General features: G+C 27.4%; 2 protein-coding genes across 3 annotated transcripts in view; one reads left to right on the top strand and one right to left on the bottom strand.

Moving 5' to 3' along the window:
- The window catches only part of LOC114124370 (mucin-5AC), a 38,518-nt gene extending 22,460 nt beyond the window's left edge, over positions 1–16,058 (bottom strand). The window contains 1 exon segment of the mRNA XM_027987600.2: positions 15,813–16,058. The gene's annotated coding sequence lies outside the window, so the exon portion shown is untranslated.
- A 2,465-nt stretch (positions 16,059–18,523) lies between these two features.
- LOC114124330 (transmembrane protein 70 homolog, mitochondrial) overlaps positions 18,524–26,818 on the top strand; it is a 35,709-nt gene continuing 27,414 nt past the window's right edge. Inside the window, exons 1-2 of one of the 2 annotated variants that reach the window (XM_027987553.2) lie at positions 18,524–18,780; positions 18,925–19,070. The gene's annotated coding sequence lies outside the window, so the exon portion shown is untranslated. The remainder of the gene's footprint in view (positions 18,781–18,924; positions 19,071–26,818) is intronic. The other variant, XM_027987552.2, reaches the window with a different exon arrangement.

A 26,818-nucleotide genomic window follows, 5' to 3' on the forward strand; every position in this document is an offset into this window, starting at 1 on the left:
GCCCAGCGCTCGTCATCTCAACGGGACCGCTGTGCCGGTCTGAGATTTCCGGAAATAATCGGGCGTAGCGCGCCGCATGTCGTTTAGATACGCGTCACATTATGCGTTTATACAATACTGCTATTATATATTATATACATTCGCGTATATATAATTTATCATATTATATCATATTTATATATATATATATATATATAGCATATTGAAGTATGATTGTACGAGTTTATCACACACATAAATTATAATATATACGGGACTGAAATACTGACAACCTACGTCCGTTTGTTCGTTAATTATTGATATATCACGTTACACATGTATAGAATGTATGTGTCACTATCTGCAATACGATTTACATATACAAGGTATGATTCATCCGGCACGTACACCTCTATTTTTCTTTTGATAATGAATTTATATAAATTTTTGAAATTTTTGAATATAATAACTATAATGACCATATTTTTGAATTCTTGGGTTTTTTTATACTACTTAAGGGGTGTCCTATGGTGATACTAACTTCGGGTTTTTTTTTAATGAATCAACCTCCTCTTTTAATATTTATGCTATTTATAGATAAGTTTTTGGAATATACATTATTGATGTACCTACTTTTTTTTTTTTAATTTGATCGGGTATAGTTTCTTAGTTATTAAAATGTTAATATTAAGAATATAATAGCCCTTAAAAATAGTTTTATAAAAATATAAAATAGAATATTTAACATTGATGATTAATTTAATCTTTGCAAAGGATCATTCCACCCTTCACCCACTTATCTTACCTAACCCTTTAGATGTTAGACTATATCTTTATATCTTTTTTCATTAAATCTATTATTCTTAATACACAATTATGCTAAATACCTCAAAAACTACTCATTTGAATTTTGATCTTGATACATCAAAATTTTCAGAAAAACTATCCACTAAATAATTCACTGCAGATATTTCGATTACTCATTTGAAAAACAAAACCTTGTATCTTCTCAACACTCTTCGAGTAGTACGAAAAATCTTAACATTTTGAAAATACGGTCATTAATTATTATTATAGGTATATTTAAAAATTTAAAAAATCAGATTTTAAACAACTATATACTGTAATACTAAAGAAAAAATTGGGGTTGATCATGCTTGGTAAATCACCCTGTATACATATGTATTATATTATGCATGAATATGCATGTATACATTTTAAACACGTGTACATAATTTAATATATAATACCATGATGATGTATAATATTATGTATAGCTGCCTAGATAATAAGATTGCATATAATATGTAGACAGATGCAAAGTTTTCTAACGTATTAAAAGTATACTTATTACGTTGATACTATATTATTACGATTTCTATTCAAATATAATAGCTGCGTTGAATATTGGATAATATATACGTTATATACGATTGAAACGCGATCTCTTGCAGCAGTAAATAATACATCTATACAGCAATTCAGTAATTTAGTCGAAAAACTTGTTGTTCGCAAATAGTATAATTTTACGTGCACATTTCATGCTGCGCACTTAATTTTCATATCCATATTCTATAATACATATTATGAAGTGAAAACTATCCGTCAACTTCAAAAGAATATTGTATGTTTAAGTTTAATAAATTAAAGTGTCACATTAAATTACTTGTTGTGCAATCTGTGCTGTTAATTTAGACATCACGCGACACGCATTACTGTTCACTGTATACTTAACATATAATCACAGTATTAATAAATATACATCATAATAACATTGCATTGTTAATTGTGCTTATTATTTTAATAGATGTACAGAATATTAGTGTTTTACATATAATCAGAGGTAGATAATTATTGGTACAAAATCAAATTAAATTTATTTATAACTAATATTCTTTTAAATATATATAATATACTTCTATATATTATATAATGCACGATTTTTAGTTTTTTATGAACACGAGAATTAAATAAGTACCTAGTATTTACTATACATGATATAGTATTGTTGTAGAACTTTATAAACCATCATATTATACATTGACATAAATAAATGTTTATAGTTATCATATTAACATAAATTAAACCAATAAATAATAATATTTAGAGTGATCAAATGTATTAACGTCATTATAACGACAAACTATATCCATTTATTCAATAATATACTATATTATATAATCAAAGCTCTAACTAATGAAATTTTTATAAGTTTATGAAATAAACATTTTTGGTTTTAGAAAAATATTGTTCAGATATCTTTTTATTTATTTTTGTAATATTTTGAGCGTCAAAAATGTATCTTAATATATAATTATTTTTTTTTATAACTATCTGTAAGAGGAGCTCGAAGTTTATTAAATTACTTTATGTAATAAATTCAAACAGTAAAATTTGCATACGATTGTAAACATTGGTTACATATATTTATGTGGTACGTTGTCTTAAAGATACCTATTACTTAATATAATATATAATCATAGAAAAAAATTAGATCAGTGCAGCTTTAATTTCACAAACACATCATAATTTATCCAAGGCGAGTTTTTGATCAATATAGCGACACACACGCAGGTATTCGGATACGGTCTAAAATAATTTAATTATAATTATTACGCAATATTGATAAATTGATAATCGTAAATCGTCCGTGTAGGTATAATAAAGAACGTCTTTGAAACTAATAATTTTATTTTGTTCACATACGCATACCCATTTGTGCCATAGGTATATACTTTGACGATTTGACTACCATATCCGTCATGTAACGATGTCCCGACTTATCATAATAGAAAAAAAACGTTACGTCAATATGTATTTATGAATGCTGTGCATGTGTATTGCTGCAATCGTATTTGCCTAATTGTGTGAACCTTCAATTTTGTTTTTTAGGTCGAATCTTTAAAGTATATTTTTTCGTCAAAATATTTACCGTGAGAAATTATAATGCCAACTATACATACACGGGTGTTTCATCACTAAATCACATTATACACATATCATGTGTTGAATCTCACAATGAATGTATTACAGTACAATATAATATAATATATTTATATATATTATTATAATATTATATTAAACCATGTTACAGATGATACGCGATATACCTATATCAATTATAAACCCGTGACTGCTCCTGTAATCATGCTGATGAAGTCTCCGTGTCAACGCTGCAATTGAAACAATACATAATATAATAATATATGCGTATTGTGTACGACTGCAAATATACGATCCGTATTTACTATTTAGGAGCTTATAATAATATCACAACCGTCATATCTCCTTTCACCATGTATACGAGACGATGCTATGCAAATCGCATCCATCATTCACGCCTCTTATAAGGTCGAAATAAAATAATGTTCATAAACAATAATAATAATATATATGAGTGTTGTATGTCCCTGTGTTTGTTTATGTGTGATTAAGTAACTTTATATGTATTTACGTTTAACGGTTTCAAATTTATAAATAGTATAATATATTATCGTCATCCCGCCCCTCCGACCTCGTTAAGATGTAACACACTAGCTGTTCTATATATTCATCTAATATACACGAATCTATAAAATGTACACTTAAACTTAATCGTTGATTACCCAAGTATTTTACTATGTTGTCTGTCGAGTTTATCATATATTGATTATAATAATCGATTAAATTTTATTTGCAATCAAAAATGTCATCTATGGTCTATAACATATCTATTTAATAAATCTTTCCGATGATTGCAAATATTATAACATTATAATACATAGAAAATTATGATAGTTTAAGTTAATTTTTACGAAAAAGAGCCGCTGCAATACCATCAAGATTCGTAGCTTTTAGTTTTTGTCTGCAAGTCTGCAGGTAATAGTATTTTAAACTGTATAATAAAAACACGGCTTGAAAATGTATACCGTGAAATAGATGTTTTGATTCGAATTAAATTAAACAGAAGCACGTTTAGTAATAATTTTTATATTGGAGTATACGTATAATTGATTTAACCTTATGTCTAGTAATTTTACCTCATATAATCATAGGGAATTTTTCATTTAAACACGTCTAATAATGAATGTTCATGTACCTACGTTTAAATTATCCGAAAGCCGACCAGTCGTTGGTATAACATCGAATACTCGTGAAAAATTTTTTTAAAAAAATCGTTTAAATTTATTTTGAAGGCAGTCAAGTATATTATATATATATAATTGGTATATATGTAATATATTGTATATGTATATTATATACAGTATGTACTTACATGATTTTTAAGAATACATAAAGTGTGTTTTTTATAATTTAATTATGGCGACAAAAATGATTTGTAAAATATTACGTGAAAAAGCAACTTATTATTACCTAAAAAATACATCAATTTTGCTTATATATAATATTATTTATAAGAATTTTATACCAGACACCTACAATACTTTTGAAGTATTATAAAATTGTATAAGCAAAATTCATACTTAACGAATCAACAATTGTTTGACGTTTAAAATACCGTTTAAATATATTATATATTATAGTATACATATAAAATGAATTGTGAAATATGATCGCCGATTGGAAAAATATATAATAACAACAATTTAAAGTACCTATATATACATCTTAATATACTCAATGAGTATTACTCGTATAGGTTCAAATAAAAAAAAAATTCTTAGAAGCATTATTTAATCTGAAGTGTAGTTAAGTTTACTGTAACTAAATAACATTTATGTATACTATATAATTTTGTAACGCAATCGTGCATTTTTTTTAAATTTTGTTAAGAGAATAAAAATTAATGTTTTTTCATAATATGTTCTAACCCAACCTATAATGTGTATATATTTTTTTCGATTTTAGGCATTAAGTTTAGAACTTGCATAGTTAATCCAATCATCGATTTAAAATAAATGTATATGGAAGATATTTCAGAAAGGACTATACGACGACGATAGTCTTAAATATAACCGTAGGCAATTGTAAATTCGTTTTATACAAATATTATACATGTTTGTTTTTTTGGTTTACAAATACATAATTCACTCACTATACACAAAAACAATCCGAATTTATACAAGACTCTCTATAGTTTATATTATATAAATATTATAATATATTGTGTACATCACACGTGAACAATAATTGTTTGGTATAATTGTGATGTTAAAACGAACCACGAATACTAGAGAACGAATAACAATATTTACCATCGTACGCGGTCGTGTTTGTAATGGTTTATAAAAGACAAACGTCTTGTTCTTGTTGTTCACTTACGATAGAAGTGCTAAGTAAACACAAAACAGACATTCAGATAGACGAGATGTACGCCTCGACGCGTTTCAAGATCGTGACCACGAGAAAGACCATCCTCGGCATAAGACTAATTATCTACGCATTAATTTCACATAAACCTATACCGAGTAAGCTATATCGACATGGTTAATTGTAGAGATTTACCGGTTGCAAAACGGATCATTTTCTCTTTGGTCAAAATTTTCCCTGAACTAGGTCGGAACCACACGGATTGTGAATTTCGCAAAGAAATAAGAGGGAATTTTTTTTAAACTAAAAAATTTAATATAATCATTTGACACATCATGCGTTACGATTTAAGGTCTCAATATCGTATTAGATTAATATGTCACACTGGAATACTCATGAAAAATAATGATTTCAGCAATTATTGTTTGAATAGAAAATAACGCAAATCTATAGATGCTAAAGAGCAGTGCGTCATGTAAGTACTTATTTTATTGGTTTATACATTTATTTAAACCGAATCATGGTGGCCATAAATATAACAAATTAAAATGCTCTAAACTCGATTATATCAGATTTACATTTATCATCATTGCCTTTAGCGTGCATATTATGTGCTATATAGTATACGCGTTAAGAATAATTAACATAGATACGTAAAATGAAATACTACCTAAATAACATTAATTATAGTATTAAGCGAGTTTATTTGTTACCTACAAAGGAATAATTAAAATCAATTGTTCGTGAAAATATTTTGTTCGCAGAGTAAAAATTGATCATTAAAAAAAAAGAACTAAAACCGATGTCCGAAAATTGTTTTACTACAGAAAAAAGTTTCAATTGGCATAAAAATGTTTTATAGCGAATAACATTTTATTTGAGTGCATACTTTAAAACGAATAATAATATTATATACATAGGCGATATATTATATTATACTACTTTATAATGTAATACTGTATAGGCATTTATAAGACCATCGGAGAAAGTTGCTGTGTTAATTTCATGAATATAATGTGACAGTATTTCTAATAACTAATAAATACACAATATTACGAATCGATCGATTTATTATGTATTTATTATGGACGTATATCCAATCGTCATGGACAGTGTGTATAATTATAAATAACGAAATACGTCCTCGAAGACGGTTAGATCAGCGTAATATTATATTTATATTTATATAATATACTTTAAGTAATAATGATTAGGTGGATTAAAAAAAAAAACGAAAAATATCGCTTATATAGTATATACTACGTATAATATTCCGCTCAATGAAAAAATTCGTCATCTGCTGTTGGAATTTGTTGCGCAATAATGCTTGCACTTAAATTTATGTGATTATGTCAATGTATATAGATTATAAGTACATACATAAATATGTTAGATCGACGTTAGGGTAGATTATGGTTTATTAGAAAAATGAAATCGTCGTTATTATTAAATTATATCTAGTAATACCTGGGACCGTCCATATACTCCTTATTCTACGCGATGACTGCACGGACGTGTATACGACTAAGAATTAAGATATAGATAGGCGTGACTTTCGCGTTCCATACATAGGTAAATAGGTACATGTTATTACTTACTACTTATTATTATTGATGGACACCTTTTCCCCTGACTTATTATATTGTTATTATTATTGAATTTTAAGGACACGAATATTACATTTGTCGAAGAATGAAAAACGAATTCGGATCAAGGTTCAACGAACACAGCACGTACCTTTACATATACAACGACTGCTGTACGTCTGTAGTATGCGTTATACACACAACAAATACGTTAAACAAATACACCTATACAACACGCGTGCGTCTGATCACATAATACATAAACGTATAAGAATATTATTTAATTATAATCACGACGTCTGGTCGTGATTTCACTATGGGATTATCGAAACTTCGCGCGGTGCCTGTACGGTGTGTGTAGCTGGTACACCGTGCATAATGAATTTCTCGATTTTTTTCTACGCTGTAGTTACTAACTACAACTATGTATTAACTATTAGTGTATTGTATATTATGATTTGTATGGTACCCACCGTGGCGCGCTATTTTTCCATGACGGGTGACGCTATTACCTATGTACGCGAATAATATCAAGTGTACTTTGAGTAAATGTCGAATTCCCTGCATTTTTTTTACCCGAAATGCGTCTCTAATGTGTATGCGTTTTTAAATCCATTACACGCACACATTTGAATTGTGCGTTAAATCTATTTTGTAATTTAAACTTTAAACAGATACGCATATTATTATAATTATTTTACTAGCGCCTATACGTATAACATGCCAATACCTACAATAAATGATTTAACAATTTAACATAATAATATTATACACTTCGATGTTTTGTGATATGTCCCAGCTCAATACATTGTATATTTGTATGACATAGTAGTACATACATTATCTAATATACTTCTATATTTAATATATATACCTATATGTATGATAGTACTTTCTATCAATTCATATTTCACAGTGATTTTAATGCAGTAGGCGGTGCATTTTTGTAAAAAATTCCTACCTATTATTATAGTCCGACTGCAGGCTACTCTTTATACGAATATAATAATTATGTGGAAATAAATAAAATTGTTAACAGCTCAAGATTCAACGCCTATGAAAATCTATAACTATTCATACTATATACATTATTATTATAACATTGGTATTTTCATATTGAATATAATAGGTACAAAATAGCATTTCTCGATAGTCGATTTAAACATTCGCACTTAAATTTATTGAGTTATATCATATTAAGATATGAACATAGAACGCAGACACTTTAATTTACTGTTAATGCATAATATTTATTTTACCAGAGTACAATTCGACAATTTTGGTTTCATCTGTTATGATCGTAACTGCATTAATTACTGTATTCAAATTATGTAATTTGTGGATAGTTGCCATTTACATTTAAATAGAAAAAATATACATATTATAAGTTGAATTTGCAGCATTCAGCATTGATTTTTTACTCATTAGTTATTAATATATGTAGGCATAAGTATGATCCGTACTTTATGGTATTATAATTACCTTAAAACCCCTCCGCGTATTTGTGCATTTCCATTGGTTATTAAACATAATTAAACGTAGGTATACATATACGTGACTATACAATATACAATATACATATAATAATATAAACATTACTTTTTGTTTATTCATGTATAATGGCTGTCTTATTACTCTTATTTAAGATAAATTAATACTGTCAATACATATGACAAAACCTAAGTGTTACCAATAAACAAAAATTACAATAAAAATGAACAAAGACCCAAAACTTTTTTTAATAAACAATAGACATAGGTACACGGATCAGAAATACTAATTATTAATAGTTGCAATACTGAAACGAATTACACCTTTTCAGTATTCATGTCACTTTCATATATTCAAGTCAAATACGCAAATACGCAATTATACTATAGAAACTAATCAAATAAAAAAATGATAATTTTAATGAGATATTTAGAAGGTAAATATGGATAATTTGTACGATATAGATAAACTTATTATACTTAGATGTAATTGAAAAATGTTCAAAAAAATTCAAAAACACAGTGAAAATATAAGAGAAACACAGTACCTGCGTAGGTAAATTTTGCACACTAATTATATCAATCAATGTATGTGGTATGCCGCCTGTAGAGTGTAGGTAATAAGTATACAATATAGACCGCTGTCATCCCACCACGTGTTTGGTTTTGGGTGAAAGAAGAAAAAAGTTAAAATAATTGTAACAGTCCCGTTCGCGCGTACACAGAAAACCGCGTACGTTGATATATAAGTTCACAATAATAATATTATAACAATCGAAAGTAGTCTGTAATGCTGTAATGTATATATTATATATGATAACTCGGGGCAGCAAAGTCTGAGGACGGTGTAATTCTGATGACGGTTGATTATACAATATATACTACTCGTTATTATTAATATCGTTTTGGACCTTGCGGCGCGATGGAAAAATAACTCGATAATGAAAAACAAAAACGAAACGCTATAAACCGCCACATAATAATAGTACATAATATTATACTTTAAATAACTTCGTGTAGAAATCGAAGTCATTTGTGCATTTTGATACGCGTGCATGGTGTATCTGTGTATTATATAGTATTATTATAAACGACATGCAATTATAACACGAAAACGCGATATGTCTATCTACAGATATACCACTACAATAGTAACAAAAATCTAGAAATGGAATAAATGCATATAATATTAAATTAATATATTATGTGTTATAGAGATATTTATTCATTATTTTTTGCTCTAATAGAGAGTCGCTTATGTCTTATATCATATTCACATATAATTTTACATAAAAACCGAATCGATCACAAAATCCTGCAAATTTTCTCGTCTACGAACATTATTATTCGTAGGTGCCCGTCAGAAATTATTCTCGAATTGCGCAATTGACACGACGTTCAGTGTTAGTTGATATTACTTGCAGCGGTATATTATTAGGTATAGTGGCGCTTTTACGGAGTAATGAGATTCCATAGGTACAGGAGTAAATTAGTGAATGCGTGTTTATTATATTTTTGTCAATGCTAAGTAAGTATACAATAATTTATTTCATTACGTCTCAACAAGCATCATTATAACATTTTTAAAAAAAAATCCAATGATACATATTATGTTCTGGCAACAATTTTACCATCAAAATTTTTCCATTTTCCATTTTCGTAATTTCTCCTAAGGAATGACAAATTTACGTATAAGCTATATGAACTCAGAAAACATAATCAATACGTCATTACTCGTATATATACATATGTATATTGTATAATGCATATGTTGCGCTGATACACACAAAGCTGCTGTCTAAGTACATTTTTCATCAAAAATTAATGAAAATCTTACAATAATGTTGTATTACTTGTATTGCAGCGCTCGCAGTATTAACATTTTAAATTATTACATGCATAGGAATTTTGAATTAACATTTTGAAATTAAAATTGGCTCTACAATATGTATTTTTGATATTTCTGTTATCATTGAGTTTAGTTATTTATTTTTTTGTCACATACAGCCATTACCTATACAGATATACCGTATGTCCGTATACATAATTGTGTTACTATATAGTTTTTCAGGCTATATACTATTATATATATGGTTAGACACAAATATTAGGTTTTTGCGGTTACACGTGGTTAATAATATATAATAGGTATACATTTAAGTCGGCCACAATTAAAATTAAGACAATGAAGAAGACGAACCACACGTCACGTCACCCGACGACTAATGATCATATTGTGATGTATTAATTGGAAAGAGTCAAGGCCAATTATTGTTACGACACTATATTGGGTCTTCTTGTTATTACGTGTTAATTTTCGATTAATTTCCGTCTATTGTCCCCGAGCATAGTACACGCCGTGGTCGACGACACTAATACTAAGCGTATGGGATTTTTGTTTTTTTTATAGTAGGTATAGTAACTGGTAGATATTATGCGCACGTGCTGTATATTATGTAAATCGTTGATATCATTATTTCCAGCGAACGTGTTCTTTGTGTGCGTCTTCTCGATATGACGGACGGAGACAGATGTAGTCGGACTGCTGCCGACTATATTATGATCTCGTGTTGTGTAACTAAGACTACCATTAACGTGTGACTAACGTGCCGTAATTGACTAGATTGAAAAAAATGTTATGGAAAGCAGTTCTGTGACTTCGAATTTCAAACCGTTATCAAAAAAAATATAAGCACATTAAAGTATAATAATTTATTATAGTATGGTTTTTTTCGGAAAAAGCGAAAACTTTTACAACTCTCAAAGCAAGTTTTCAATACTGCCACATTAAGGGATTTTTAGACAATAAGAAAGTATGAAATAATATACATTTGTATAGTTTATACAATACGAGTATATACTAAATAAATTGTTCTATTATAATTGATATCTTTGACAGAAACGAATATACCTACCTATACATTTTATATAAACAAAAATCGTTAGAATAATGTAATGTAATTTACATAATTATATTACTAATTTAAAATATTAAATCACACATAAAGGAATAAAATAGACTCGTGGTAGGTAATCAATCTCGACTCTCAAGTATATTCCATACTGTACTGTTCATAAAAATATTTGATTACTGTGAATAATAATGTATAATATTGTTTTTTTTATTTATACTTATTATATAATAATACAATATCGTTATTACCGAAAATCGAAATACCTATATTTGGGCATAATATACATATATTTAAACTACATATATATGTACACTATATAATGAAATATATGACCTCATGTAGTAATTTTACCTCGTGTGATCGATTAATCGAAATTCTCGATGTATGTATTATTATACCGTACACGACAATAATTATCAATTTTATCCGTAACACAATATTTTATTATACACCCGAATAAATACGAAGTACAAGTTAAGGAGATAAAGTTTGAATGTCATCATAACGTATTAGAATTGAAGTATATATAGGTACATTTTTCCACTTCACTCTTTGCAATGGTTTTTACACATACACATAATATATTTCATTCGTTTTCCTTGTAGTCGCGTTTCGTTAAATTCAAGGATTTTCTGTCGATTCGACCCCGTTTGGCGTAACATCTAAACCTTACATAATTTCCACAATCCAATGTTTCCTAGAGGCAAGAACCAATTTTTCTATCTAATGACCGGATACGCGCACGCAGTATAGGCAAGCGAGTACTATAGGCATCGTTGACGGTTTATCGACATTACCCATTGTCGCATGACGATAAAACGCGTTTTCGTCATCAAATACTAGGTACAGTATGCCCGAATTATGTATAATTTAAATGCTATATTTTTGTGAGATATAGGTATTTACTTAAATAATATTGTTAAATTAAAACAAACAAAAATATCATGAATCATGATATCATTAATATCTAAAATATTCAATTATTATTTATTAAACCAACACCGCGCAACTCGCAGGTACGTAATACATAGACAATCTACAGATCACGACTGCTGCTTGATATAGATCTAGCATAGATAGGTATTTAGATATTTTTGATAGATATTTTCTCTAATCATCGAGGTATTTCCTTGGGTACACATTAGACAGATATACGGAGTAATTCACCAATCATGCTCATTCGTAATTTTTTTTTCCTTTTCTTAAATATAAATTTAGTCAAATTTAGAATTTTTAGAATTTTTATAGGTACTTAAATACCATATTTTTAAATTATTATGTTTTGAACTTTCTAAGGAGTGTTTTTCAGGGATACAGACATATCTGTTGTTCAAATGAAAACCCATTATTGTAAATTGAATAATGGATAATTTTTCTGAAAATTGTAATGTATCTAATTCGTTAGTTAAACAAAAGTTTTGTGTCTCCCTCTCCATAGGACACTGATTATTATAGGTACCTACTCTATACATACCCTATAGTATACAAAGAATCTTAAGAATTTTAAAATACAGTCTTTAAATATATTTAATAATTTTAAAAATCTGGTTTTTGATTGCTGTATTAATGAAGAAAAAATTTAAAAATGGGAGTGTTTACGGGGTACTTTATGAATCACCCCGTATACCAATTATGTATATTATTATATTATATTATCTAGTTGCAGTGTGTGTTTGGCTGCAGGGCACAAATAGACCACCACATCGCAATGGTCATCGTCGTCATGATTAACAAAGATTTCTTTCATACACACACACACACACGCACGCGCGCGTGTACGAGTATACTATAAAAACTGTTTATTAATTATTATGCTTCGATGCTTGCTCCGCCGTCGGGCAGTACCTTCTATATTAGGTGTAAATGCGCAATACGATATAAAAACGCGCGCGGATCAATGACGGTTGTTCAAATCAATTACATGTTTAGGAAAGGCTATACATATTATATTGCATCCGACAATTTTCGTGTGATTATTATTGTTTGACTATATACAGGAGAGAATGTTAATTACACTTGTCAGTTGTTATCGCGACCCCTTGGGAGGTTTATTTCGGGTTTTCAATTGCGAACATTTTCAATTCACATACTTCGAACAATATAATACATTATACAACTATACAGAGTACATATTATGTATAATGGTGCTTTAAAAGTGCAATCAAAAGAAAATCACATGATATTAGCCATATTAGGCACATATTATTAATATTTCGTGTACATGCAATGCGGTGCTGGTAGCTTTGTAGTTTATGTTTAAAAACCAAATTATATTATTATGTGATCATATAATATAATATAATAATAATGTATAATATCATATTATTATCATACGACGTAAAATTGTTACAAAAAAACCCCACGTTTGGTCGCCGTCGCAAGAAAATAAATATAATAATTATTATTTTTTCTTCTATTTCAGCCAGTTTAGAAAACCTTTCACTCTCTTCTATGTATCTACATATTCATCAAATTGTGACGATTCGAGTGGTTTAAAGTTTATTTAAATGGTATTGCGATAATTTTATAATAAATCAGAGATAACTAAATGGAAAATCGTGGTTGTTATTATACTTAATATTTCATTATATAGTATATACACATATATGCTCATGTCTATAGACCATGACATATATTTAAATTAGATGCCAAAAATATTATTATATTTATATATGGTACATTAATTCTTCTGCGAAACCCGGATACATTTTTTATTCAAAAACTACGAAATTATCTGTATTATAATGTTGTATAACGTTAGTATAGTGTATTATACATTTTAAAATTATCCAAATAAAAATATATTATTGTGTACCTACTATTGAAAATTTTAATTAAACCTAATTCTTTGATTATTATTATTATTAATTTGAAGTTATGTCCAATAATGTGTCTACTTGTTAAAGTCCGATAATTATTAACAACGTAATTCATAAATACTTTTAAGTATAAAAAATAATCATTTTTTATTATATTCCACAAAATAGGATATAATTAGCCACTAATATTTCCAAACTATACACATCTTAATAAAACAATATTTGTAGTATCTTTATTAAACAGATTAAGAATTTTGATTCAATGATGTATAAATAAAAGCATTAACACATTATACGTATATTAATCATAGTGTATAGTAAAGTAAACTATAAGTTATATTTGTAAACAAATCAAGAATATAAGAATTCAAAATATTAATGATAAAATGTAATTTAATAAATTCATATAATTTGTAATGATTATAAATAGTAGTAAAAAAAAATATAAATTATGGAATACATATTTTGTTTAAAATATTAGAAAACAAGATATTATGTTTTTAAAAAATAATTCCGTGATTACCACTATGACTTGTTGCACTAATTAACTAACGCCTAACTTAGATTTGATATTTTGATTTAAAAATGTACCATATACGTAATCAATACGTAAATCACAGTACTTATATGACTATAATATCTGTATCATATAATATATTTATTTAAATTTTTAATTCTGATGGTTTACAATTTTATACGACATATTATATACTTTCACGCGCAGGAACTGTAATGCACTGTGCTATTAAGATTTTAGCATGTTAATATTTTTATCAATTATTATTTATTACCGCACTATGCTTTCGACTGAAATTATTATAAATTCTATAGAAAAAGTTGTGAATTTAAAAATTTGTGATACGTATTACTTAAATCAAACATTACATCTTCTTCTTCTCTTCTAACTATCGTATGTATTTTTCAACCCTTGTCCTATAATTCCATAAACGTTGTCCCTTACTTCACTTTAAATACTCAATAATTTGATTAATATATTTTAAACTAATTATCTTCTGCAGTATTTTAATTATTTATCTATAGTCTACACGTCTAAAAACACTAGAAATAATATTGTTATGTTTTAACTTTGCAATTTAATTTTATTTTCATTATAATATTTTGAAATTCAACATCATAATTTTTTTTTTTGTACGAGATAAAGCAAGGAAGTAATAATATTTCTGAAATTTTACTATATTTAATAATTATAATGAATTATGACTTAATAGTTAATAAGTGTTAAGGATTATAATTACTAAATGCTGCACGTTGAACCTATATATGTAACGCTAAAATTATTTATCAATGTTTTTTTTACATACGACTAATTGAAAATTGAAATTGTATTTTATATACCTATTTATCAGCTTACAACTCCTAGATCAGGGTTTTAGTATTTCACGCTAAATTTATTTTATTTTTAAAATGTATATGACAATTCGCCTTTAGAGTAGATTATATTATATAGCTATATAGGTTTACCGGATATTTTTTGATTCATTCAAAAATGTTGTTCTGATGACAACTCTAGTTTCTTTATAATTTACATTTTCAACACCCAGACCGACCACGCGTAATATCTCTAAATTCACTCATTAATGTTGATATCCATCGTTGAAGTCTTTTAGTCTCCTTTAGGGTGTGATGACCGGTCACCACAAAACGTACAAGCAATTTATTTTTAATTACATTCCTCGAAATCATTGAGATAGGTACATGCGTAATTGGCATAAAGAATAATTCATTAAATATGATAAAATATCTTAAACTTACGTTGAAATATTGAGAGCTATCCGTGTTCACGTTAGATTATATATACGACGAGACCGATCACGCACTATTGTCTGACAAATTTTTATTCGCGGTGATCATATTATAATAATCATTATTAATTCATAATTATTATTGTTTTTGTCAAAAGTACAGTAAAATGGTAAGAGTAATAATAATAACAATAACAATACGCAGAGATACACGAGCGTCTAAACCGGAAAATACGTATAAGAAGACTAACGCTCAGACGGTGTGCGCACATCGCGCTAGACGGCCACGAGGACCGCTGCACCGCCAAAGCCCCACTATATACGCACCAAACACATATTACTGTTAGTAGGTACCTATATATATGTACATAATATAATATATAGGCTTTGCGCTTGAAACAAAACCCTAGAGGTGTACCGTGCTCGTCGTGGTTGGCTGGTTAATAAATATACGTTTTACACAACATAATAATAATAATAATGATAATGGCAATGATATATAATGTTATAGGTTAACGATATAGGTATATACAGATAGGTAGTAATAGTAATCGCAATAATCGCATTGTTTTATAGGTCTATATAATATATATTATATCAACATATTACTATTAGTTTTTTATATAGGTATATACGTCATATCTATAATATAGTTAAAGCGCTTCCAATTGCAGAGAAAGATTTCGTAGGATTTTTTAAATTCCCATCGAGATTCATATCAACATTTGTTAATACAAATATTATTATACTATTATATAATGTTTTCCGTTTTCCATTTGAGTAACACAAAAATGAAACTTTTATATCAATCTACATGTATTTTATGGTAATCTATTTTAATATTACTTTATGCCCGCCTACACATGAAAGAATAAAATATAAATTTTAACTTTTAAAAATTATAATTTAATATTTAGTAATAATAGATATCTAATATTGCTTTGTCAATAATTACTATTAATATTTTATTTATGCTATATGTTAATTACGATTTTATAATATTGTATTATTGTTATAAGAGTTCTTTCAAACACATTCATTAAATATTGCATAATATTTACGCATAAAACACTTGGGTCAAGTACTTACGTGCCAAATCTCGAGTTCATAACTTTCTTCCATGCATTTCTGGTGATTTAGTGCCTCAAAATATACACAAGATGTATAACATAATAAACAGTTAAACACACTTCTAATTGATATAATAAGTATTTGAAAACATTAAAAATTTAAAAATATCTAATACATATTGATAGTAATAGTATAACACGTATAATAAATAAAATATTCGTAATAATTTCAAGTAAAAAAATATTGATATTGAGAATTTAAATTACTTTATAATCATCATGAAACATACATAAAACATAAATACTTCGACCATGTAAGCTAATATAGCATATAATAATATGGCCGAAGCATAAATATAATGAAACAAAGAAGTCACAAATAATCAACAGTACCAATATAATTTATATTCATTTATTATATTGTTGGTAATCATTTTTTTTTTAAATAAAGTAAATAAAAATCCTTAAATGGAAGGGAAGTTGTAAAAGTAGATCATGGAATATAAACCAACTACACGGTCCGCGGAAAAAATAAACACAAATAATCGCATTGCCTTATAAAAATAATATAATGTAATAAAACCATTTTTTTTACGCAAATCATTGTTCTAACAAGGTAAATATAATATTATTTTCGAGGTATGACTTTATTGTACAGTATTGTTCATTGAACAATTTAATTTAAAACACATTATACAAAATATAATGTGTCACAGCTTAACACTCGATTACAAAATCGTTCTCAACACGATCGTTTTAGACGATATTTGAAATGGTCCTGTACAGGTATGTTAAAAATTAGATTATTATCATTGGATGTAAATTATTTTCGTATTAAAACACAAATCAAAAAATAAAATGAATACATTTTGATCGGCGTTATGGTTTTCACTTCTATGTTTCAATCTTAATACACTCAACAATTCATTAGATGTTACAAAATAATTATTAAATGATCTAGAAACCTAAATGGACGCATTATGTGTGAAAGTTTGAAAAAGTTTTCCCTTACTTTTCTGCGATCGAATAGAACTATATTATATAGTATTATAGTACATAAATGCATAATTATTGGTAGTGATTATTCAATACATTATCCGCCAAAATACAATTTAGTTTAATAGGTACCTATGTACCAATAGTAATTGCTATAAATTATTATAAGTTAATATACGTATTAACTATTAACTATAAACCATTTTAATTTAGTTTTATTATCATGAATGTTATTACATCTATCAAAATTCTATTTATACGATATATTTTTTAAACGACGAAATTATAATGGTATTCTTTAAACTTGAGATGCCGTGATCAGCGTTTAAAGTTGGTAACCATCACTAACGTATAATATTATGTCATATGTGATAAACCAAAAAAGATCTATTGCTGACATCAACAGGTTATTGTCAATTGTCAAATGACATTTACATTTACTATTTGTACTTGTATAATTTTGGATTTGGTAAAATACCTATAACTTTATCTTATCTTTATTGAGGGATATACCGATTCTTAATTGATTACTTAGTAACTGGGTTTTATTATCATTTATCAATATAAATCTATATTTATAAATACACTCGCATAGTCGCATATAAACACACGTTTTAATATGAAACCTACGATTAGTGTTTTGACAGCAGTGTTTGAATGTCCGTGTTGTAATTTTAATGTTATTTTGTATGCGAGGTTTTTTTTTATGTTTTAATTCATGGTATAAAATTACTACATACTATTAACCATTTATGTAGAAACATAATTTTTTACGAAGCTATGTCAGTGAGATTTCTTTAAGATAAATAATTGTTGCCCAATGGTAATCAACAAAAAATGCTTGAAAATTAAAGATGTAATCACATGTAACGAAAAAATAAAAAAAATGGTTCGTTGTGGTAATTTTAAAATGTAAATAATCAACATTTGCTTCTATTAAAAAAAAAAAACGTGAAGAACAATAATTTATTAACTTTTAAAGAATAAAATTAATAATAATAAATGTAACAGAAAATTATATACCTAACAGAAATTGTTAAAATGATTTGGTTTCAGGTCCATCAAATGTCTGCTGCTTAAAAAGTTGAATTTATAAAGAAGAGAAAATAGTACACTGAACATTATCATCAAGACCTTAACAAAACTTTTGATTTATAAAAAATAATATTAACTATGACGAGTCTCAAAATGGAATAAATAAGGTTAGTAAATCATTAAAATATATTTTTATTAATATCATATTGTATTACTGACGTATCTATAAATTATCCTCATATAAAATAAAAAGGATAATCTAGTCTTTTTAGTTCTGCTGTTTTATTTTCAATGTTTACTCAGTTGGTTTATAATGATTTTGTATTAATATTTTAATGAATTCAGCTCACGTAGTTAAATTTACCATCATATATATCTTTCTAGTTATAGACTATTATACGCTCGTTATATTTAAGAAAATAACAGTTAGGTATTATTACGAGTAGGTAGACCATCTTCATTTTTATCAGTACATCCGTCTCGGTATTTAAACATATCCAATTCAAATAGAAACTATTACTTACGAATCTGGAGAAGTGGGGAAGCTATATCAAACGATATGTAAACAACGATGTATTGTCTTTAAAATTATTTAATTTTTTCAGAATTATTCAACTGTCAGATTTATTAAAAGTATAATTACAAATTGATCACATTCCAACTTGTAATATGAAAATAAATTATAATGCCAAACAATTGTCTATTATAAATTGGTTAAACAACTTAAGCATTAGGTATACTTTATTTACTTAACGAATATGAGAATTATTACAGTAATATTTAAATTTTTAAAAACACTTACAAAATTGATGTCTAGTGTCTACTTTATACTTGCGTAGTTTTAAATATTTATTACATAGTTTTTATGTATATATATTTCTAATATTATATTAAATATTAAGTTTAACTAACGTACATAAAATAAGATATCTATGCATTTAACTTATCCCTAAAAAACTATAACATTATATGCTACGCATTTTGCATTTTATATTTATATAAATGTAAAATGAATATATTCGTTGAAAATATCTACTTTTTATAAGTTTTATCTAGATATTGTCATATTGTAGTAGGTACAATACTGATTCAAAAAATCTCGAATTTATAAAAAAGAAATAACGTATATTTTGTATTGGTTGTAAGTAACTCGTGTTGGCGGTGTACAAAATGGACGAACATGATTTAACGTATAAAATATAAATAATATATCTATACTTATATCTTTTAGTTTCTGATCATTGACTGCGACTAAAAAAAGCTTTCAAGGTATAACTGTATAAGCAGCTTTATCCGATTGGAGCATATGTAGGTATAGATTGATAAAAATACTTCCCAACATAGGTCATAGGTAGGTAATATGCACTAATATGCATTAATTTTGGAAATTAGAACTCCTACTTCATTATATTTATATAATTTCGAGGACATTTTAAAAAAATTCAAATTAGTTCTTTTCGTTATTAGACTGTGAAGGTTTAAATATATTATTTCTATGTCACAAAGATCTGAAAAATTTAGCAAATATTCAACTTTGAAGATACTTACCAATATACTTGGATGCAATTAGCTCATGAAATGTAAAGTCATGAAGCTTATAATATCAAAATTATATTTTTAGAAAACTAAATAACATATAATAAAAATAAACAACATATCTAAAATATGTGGTTATAGTTTTGTCTAAACTTTCACGTTTTAACCAAACGTCTAATGAGTAAGTAATGATGTATTCGTATTAATCAATGTTTAACCTATAACCATGATGAAATATGTGCTTTTTAGATGTTAAAAATCAATTAGTGTAGACAATTATTTTGTTTATAGTCTAGTAAGAATTTGACCTTTTATAATAGTATAATATAGGTAAACCATAATATTCAAAATCATTGTTATATTCGTTTTCGTAAATTACATTTTAAATCAATAGGCACTGCGTAATTTAATTGCATTGGCCGAATGCATACCGGTTATCAATACCCTATCTTTTGAATAGCCAATTCGTGATGGACGATTGTAAACTTTTTCGTTGGTAAACTGTCTTGAGTCTATAATAACTTCGTTTGTACACTATAATTATATCATGAAAGACATGAACGTCATACAGATTTAAAAAAAATACTTAAGGTGTCTAATTTTTGGTCTTTAAAGTTTATAGTTTTTTATTTTTTATTTTTTTGATATGAGAGTTTTTATTTACTTTATTTTGTTTATCGTGACTTTGCACTTTTACGTACATTTAAGTTGGGTACTAAAAAATAAAAACAGATGGATGAGTACTAGAAAATATAAATTAAATGCAAATGATCCGATCGAAGCTCAGGTTATTTTTGAAGTTTACGATGATATATTTTTATTAATATACATCTGATCTGAACAAAGTATGAAGAAAATATTTTCAATTTTTCATTGAATGGAAGAATTATTACAGTTAATATGAATACATAAATATTCCCCACTTCGTTTAGATCAGTGAAAACTAATCCAAAAATATAAGGCAGTAAACTTCAATTTTTCTAATGTTATCTTATATCTGAACATTTAATACAATTCGAGAAAGTTAATTTATTTCCTTCAGGTAAATATAATGTTGATCCAAGAGAGTTAGACACCTAACTGTTTAATGTTTGCCGTCAGCAGAGTTTACTATAAAATAGTTAAAAAAATATTAATATTAGTAACATATTATTAATATTATGTACATTATAATATTATAACTATAACATACAGTATTAAAACGAAAATGTGAAATTTTAAACTTAAAAAAATACATTCTTTTCAATCAATTTCTAAAATAAAAAAATATTTTAAAATTATTATTATTTTTGACGAAGTACCTCCAATGGGAGGTCTCTTCACTCCGTTATTCCTGTTATATTTATTATTATATCAATTAAGCTTATTGTTCAAATTTGTAATAGATTGCTAAATAAAGAATTAAGTTAAAATAATAATAATAATATTTAAAACTAAAAATAAATGAACAAAATACTTTAAAAGCAATATAAATATTATAAGCTTCAAATGTGGTCTGGACTTAAAAAAAGGTTGGGCACACCTGTTGCGAATTCTAAAAGTCGTCCATTCTCACAATATATAAAATATTATAATCATAATATATACGTATTATAAATAACTTATCGTTCTTGCAACATTAAATATTTAAATTCACATTCTTTACTTCTGTGTAAGCTGAATACCTATATACCTATAATATAACAATAATAATATTACGTACAATAAATAATAATAATATATTAACTACAATGACAGCTACAAGACACGGTGGATATAATTTCACTTAGGTCCAAGTCGAATAAGTCGATTATTATGTATATACGTATGCTACATAATATAGTAAGTAGTGACATAGGTTCGCATTGTTTTTACTTTTAATTTAAATATTAAATATAATATTATTATGTCGGGACACTGGAAATCGGTTTTCTTTGACGGGTACACGAGCAGTGCACCGCCTGCATAAACACACAATATAAAAGTAACATTATGTATGTCGTATGAATTATGCCATTATACATATATGCGTATACCATCCACATTATTATATTATGTATATAACATAACATAATGATGGAAGCATATTTTGTTATTGCGTGAATTTGTGCGTATTACAGCTGACCTATCGCGCGGAGTTTCGTCATTGGCATTTTCTCGGTTGCACTATTATAGTTTGTGTCTATATTGACAAAAAAAAAAAAAAAAAATGGAAAAAATATCCCGAGAACTAGGTTAATAACCGCTCCAATAGCCTCAGCGATCGTGGACATCGTAGCGTCGACTGCAGCGGCAATCGCCATTGCGATGTACACACGCACACACACACACACGTACACAGATCATTTTATTCACATAATATTTTATAATGTAGATTGTAGAGTAGTGACTTACGACGACGACTCGCGTTACCTCATCGCCCGACAAACCGCCTGGATGGGGTTCTCACCGCGACGTGCGGATATGGAATTCGCCAAAAAACCGGTAGTTTTGTATATAATGGGTAGACGTATATCTAACTGAGAACCCCGTCATCTCGCGCGGCAGCAAATCGACAATAATATTGTAACATATAATATGTATATGTATGCGGTAAATCGCGAGCCGAACGAGTATAATAACGACAGCGTATATTATACTCTATTATAATGCTCGACTGCGATGTGATTAATAAAAATAAATAAACAGGTGTGGTTTATAAAGAGCACAAGCGAGCCGCGGTCCGGTCATCGGAACTTTCTCCGCGAGATACCACTCCGGCGTGTATATGCTATACTATGGTATACGAGGAGCTACCCGGAGAACACCTTATACCCGCCGGCATTACGTAATGCGACGACGCGGCGAAACCTGCAGCAAATCGTAACCATATATTATTATTATGTGATGTACGCACATATTGTGTGTGCGTTGTTGTGCGCTATAGCTGCTCTCGTCCTATAACCGATACGTCCGTCGGAGACGTCCTAACGTCAATCACTGTACATATATGTATTATCATTGTGTTATAATATGTGTCGCGGACGACGACAGACGAGACGTAAATAATATAATATATGCACACGCGCATATCATAAATTTATGTATAACAATACACGCGATGGGTTTGAGCCGTGTAATTCGCTTTTTACAATATAAATATAGGTATATATAATATGTATATTCATACGACTATCGAAGTTTCGATCGCAATATATGTGCTCGACTCTTTGACAGCTAGGTACATGTACAGGTACCTTACTGTATTGTATTTAGCAAGGTGGTATAATAATGTGTCACAGTACCTATGTATATGTATATTCTACGACAAAGTGATGTGTGTTTTCTGCGTCCGCCTATACACGGCGATTGAAACATTTGAAACGAATTATGGTCGACGATGATCACCGTTTTTATGTTTTTGTCGCGTTTATTACCTGTATAGGAATACAATATAATTCTTGAGGTTTATCGTTTCGAAATCAATTGGTGAACGTGTCTCATGCCTTATATAGATATATAGAGGAATCGGTGGTCAAATACGATCATCGTGCTCATTAAAATCTTTATAGAATAGAATATACACGTTTATACCGATAATAAACCCTAGCTGCATCATGTTCACAGACTACGCTATGTTTTATTTGATATTAGTAACTAGGTAGTAGGTACACACAGTTTTTTTCATATTTAAGTTATGTTTCATGTATGTCAAATGTATTTTCAAATTCAAACGACTATAATAATGTTAAGGTATTTCATGTTAACCTTTCTTAATTTATTAACCAAAAACCGGAAATGTGTAACTTTCAAAAAACAAACACAATATTGCTTAGGTATGCGTTTTATCGATCAAATACTGCAATTATATAACGATTCAGATAGTCTATGCCGTGATATTCGATAATTATCGTTAATATTATTACATTATTGAATACTGCATGACTTACTTTAGGCCAAGAAATGCCCTCTGGAAATAATCTACCCACATTCAATTTTTTCATATACATAATATACAACATTATGCGATCGCTTGATGCGTATGTAATTATGTAAATGTAATATTATATTTACAATATATGTATAATACAAAACGGTTTAAAGATTCAAACTCGACTACTGTAAACATGAATATAATACGCAATATTACAATTGTACTATAGCTATATAACCTTAATTCGCCTGCACGGAATAAAAATGATCAAACTTAAAGTACGGATATATCGAGTATCGACGTGTATCTTGGTTTTAGTCTACTTCAGCTTACGAGCAAATTTGCACCGATACACCTCACTTTATAAACTAATTTTACCGACTTGTTTAATTCGCCCGTGGTGGATTAGATATATAGCACTTAGTATATTTTCGAACATGGCTTAATCCGCTATTTATACTTTCCAGATATAGGTTAGTACTTACAAGTTAGTCTTTGTACACTTCACAGTTGAGTTATTTGAAATCTTTCTCTGTCCAAAAACGATTTAAGATATTAATATATAAAAAATAGATTCATCTCTTATGAAATATATATATATATATATATATATTAATATATCAACACTACACAATTATTAGGTTTACTTAAATCATAAGCAAACATTTTATTTTTATTATTGTATTTTAAAAACAATTTTAATAGGAATTATTAAAATAATAATTACATTTTTATTACAGTATAATATAATACATGTATTATATTATACTTTCTTATTACATTCTATATATACATATATTATAGATATTCATATTTATAAATGAATTGATAAATTAAAATTTTATCTCCCCCTTGAGAATTTTCCTATGGGTGCCCTTGCTTTAACCTGTAGTAAGTTCACTCGCTGTTTCAAATGTTTCAATACTAATTCATGTCTTCATAATCTGTAAAATATATAGACTAGGTATGCCTAAGTATTTTCACATAAACATTTATAATTATTTTTTTCAAACCAATAATTCATACTTATCATGCACTAAGTAATAAATATATAATACATAATTTATGGACGTATATGATTAACGTTTGATATACTTTAATAATATTAAATTAGTATTAGTGTATAAACCAGATAGCAGACACTATATAATTTATTATATAATGATTATAATGTAGGTAAGTAGCCAAGTAGGTAGGTACCTATTTACTACGCCTTTAATTACGTCTCTTATAATTAGTCTTTTTTAACGTTTATAAAATATATTGTATAACAATATTATGAATTTTATATGACCATATTGAAATTATAATTTTAACATAATAATATGCAATATTTTCGTTACAAATTTCAAAACTAATTATTATGACTAATATGCGCGGTTCCAAAAGATGAAATAACTTTTGCAGAAGTCCACGACTAACCATGATTTAGAAAACGAAACCTGAAATGTGTGTAATTATCCCTAAGTTCTTAACTATTGGCCAAGTCGCTAAATGCTAAAATAATAATTAATAGGTATATGTTTTTATTTATAACTACCTATATATATGTTTATATAATCAAATTATACACTTTATAAAATATAAATTTATAAAGATAATTATAATATTGAACACGTCATAACCTTCAGGTCTATAAGTTTAACGAATTTACAAATCGATAAATTTTGATCATGGAAAAACTTTTGTCCTGAGAATTTTAGACTATGTCATTGCATTAATTCTCGTACACGATACTTATTTATCAGTTTTTTTTTATAGTACATTCAATTAACAATAACTTATAGTTAGGCACCTATTATATTAAATACAGGTATTGTTAGCACAATATAGTGACTAGTATCTATAGTGATTATAGTGACCAAATAGTAAAGTGATAATACTTTGATTTATTCATAAATGAAACGAAATTAACAAGAACATAAACTATATATTACTGTATATTATATATGCCTATACGGCTATACTATATTTAATATATAGGTATGTACCTATCTACTTAAATTATTATTATTTATTTATTTACTATATTTATAGGCACCTACTCGAAAAATTCTGTAGTATTTCAATATAACACATCACTAATTGGTGAAATAGGTCTCTACTATTAAAGTGCTATAGGTAAATATAATAAGTTACAATAACTATTAGAAATTATTAATACTAAATACTAAAACAATCGAAATTCAAAAATAATATTGTATAATATGTAATGTACATATCTACCTACGAACAATTAAAAAAATCATAATATACTGTTACGTATTTATAAACATAGAATTGTTGTAAATGATACAAATTATAAATGCAATACACCGATTATTTGTGCGAACCAGAGAATATACGCTTTCGTTTATATTTAAATTATTATTTGTACATATTATACATAGGTAAGATGAAAATTACAAGTCACGTTTTCATTCGTAAGATCTAATTGTATACACAACTGAGTAAACGGAAAATGCTTCTTCCTGATTGCAATCCCAA

The sequence above is a fragment of the Aphis gossypii genome, chromosome 2, assembly GCF_020184175.1.
Source record: "Aphis gossypii isolate Hap1 chromosome 2, ASM2018417v2, whole genome shotgun sequence".
Taxonomy (NCBI): domain Eukaryota; kingdom Metazoa; phylum Arthropoda; class Insecta; order Hemiptera; family Aphididae; genus Aphis; species Aphis gossypii.